We start from the raw sequence: 2,541 nt of genomic DNA, 5'->3' as shown, positions 1-2,541 counted from the left end.
TTGTGTAATAAGACCCAGATTACATAATCATATTCTTTCTGCTCATGTTCTGTGCCATAATTCAGTCTGTTATAATTACATTCATGAGCTGATCACAATGCCAATTAGATTATAATGATATGGTCACATCATAAAGTTATTTTGCGTCAGGGGTATGAGGCTTCTGTGCATGGTTCAAATTAGGGGCTTTCCCAAAACCTCAGGTTTCTGGGTCTGTGGTTGTTCTGTTTAATTTTAACTGGCCAGGTCTCACAGGTGGTTGCAGGTCTTAGCTCATTAACCTCCTTAAATATTCCACCTCTCTCTCTTTTCTTCTCTCTTTGGGCCTGCCTCCAGGGCAGCCCTCCTGTCCTATTTTCATGCCTAACAACACTTATGTGTGTCTTTTTCTTGGTTCTATATTCTGTTCCATTGATCTACTTGTATTATTTCACTAATATTTCTCTATTTTGTTTTATGTCACATTATATTAAATCTTGAAATCAGATAGTATTATTCCTTGGTTCTTCATCTTCACTAGAGTGGGATAATCTTGATCTTTTGCATTTTCATGTAAACTATCAAAATGTTGGTTGAGATCCACAGAATAACTAGCTTAGATTTTGATAAGATTATCTTCAACATATAGATCAAAGTATAAAAATTTACATCTTAACAATATTTTCCTGCTATCAATGAACATGGACTAGCTCTGTTTTTATTTAGACCCTCTGATATTCTTCAATAGAGTTCTCCTCACACAAATCTTACACTTATTTTTGTTAGATTTAGATCCAATTTTTTTTGTTTTGTCTTCTTTTTCTTTTTTGGTACTGGTATATATAGAAAGAGCTCTGATGGTACTAGAACCCTTGGATTGCTAACCAAATCCACCAGCCACTCTACAGGAGAAAGGTGAGGCAGTCTGCTTCTTTAAAGACTTACAGCTTTCTACTAAGATGACAGAATTTACAGACAAGCTACACAGATCCCTTGAACAAAGAAAAGAGAAACCAATTGACACAAATATAGAGGACAATCCTGAATCACTGAGCTTTGACAGAAAAGATACAGAAGTGGATTAAAAAACAACCAGTAGAAGAACCTGAATGAAAACAGTCAATAAGGAGACAGACAGAGTTGCAGACAGTCAGCTTTACTGATGTCATGGACAGTTTGAATATTTCCAAGTGGTACTAGGACCTGAGAATTAACCTAAACTTTGGCACTGCTTGCCAAGGAAGGAGACAAACTGAGCTGTCGATTTTGGCTGTCCAAGGGTGCAGCCATTTTGAATATTTATAAGCAGTGTGACTATTTGGATATTTAAAGGGGCAGTGTTCCCATTCTGATCCCAGGGGCCTAAGAATAGGCTCCACTTGCCAAGGAAAGTACTGGCACTTACACTGGAGGCTAACTCCTGGAAAGGTTCATTATTCCACTTGTTACTCTTATACCCCACATTCTCTTGCTGAAAGGAGGTGTGGCCATCCCCCACTTCCACCCACTTTCTGGACTGACCACAATTCCATCCCAGTCTGGTGCTCTTATAGAGTCTAGGTGCTCTATCCTGCCCTCCCTCAGATTTGTTTTTATTTTTATTTTTGTGTTGTTGTTGTTTTTAAATTATTTTCCTTTACTTCTACCTTTTTAATTTTACTCTTTCCTTTTTGGCTTCAGAAGGACTAGGTTTTTGTTTGTTTGTTTGTTTGTTTCTTCTCTTTCCCTCTCCTGGTTCCCATCATTTGTCTTTCTTGTGGTTCTTCCCATCACCTGCTTTTTTCCTTTTACATTTTTGTCATTTTTTTTTCCTTATTATTATATTACTGTAGCTCTTTTCCCTTATTCCCATCCCTAGATAATGTGATTTTTTTTTCTTTGTCCATTTATATTTCCTTTGTCTTTTTAAAAGCATATCTTTAAATATTTCTTCTCATTTATTGTTTTGTTTATTTTTCTCTTTCACTTTTTGGTGATTGCTTCCATGTATTAATGCAGTGCATTTTTTTGTCCTCTTGTTTTTATTTTATTTATTTATTTATTTTTAAAATTTTGATTCTTGTTTATATCTAACAGTGGGAGAGGGCAACTAGACCCCTACGACCTAACCATACCAACACCACCTGAAGCCCCACCTACTGAGTGAGGGCCACCACTTGCTTATGCACCAACTGGAAAATGATACATGACAGCCAATACAAGCCTGACTCATCCTTAACTGCTCTTCACAAAAAGCTAACAGAGATCTGCAGCCACTCTTATTCTTTATCACACACACCAGAAGGCAAGTGATGAGTGCATAAGTGCTAAAAACTAGCAAATCGAGGAGCACAGTACCCTACTTATTCAGATATATCAAAATAAAACAAAGGGGAAAAAAAAAAAAACCCTTGGGCAGATGACACCAACATAAAATCACCAATTAAATATAAATGCAACAATGTCATAACATCTCAGAGACAACAGACCATCAGATTCCATACAAACAACCAAGATAAACTAGTAGAAACAATGGACCAGGATAAAAACCCAGAAAACATACATGAGGAAGAAACATGATTG

The sequence above is a fragment of the Orycteropus afer genome, unplaced genomic scaffold, assembly GCF_000298275.1.
Source record: "Orycteropus afer afer isolate SDZICR_OR568_19922 unplaced genomic scaffold, OryAfe1.0 scaffold00819, whole genome shotgun sequence".
In the NCBI taxonomy this organism is placed as follows: domain Eukaryota; kingdom Metazoa; phylum Chordata; class Mammalia; order Tubulidentata; family Orycteropodidae; genus Orycteropus; species Orycteropus afer.
The sequence above is the reverse complement of the archived record's forward strand: the minus strand, read 5'-3'. Positions refer to the sequence as shown.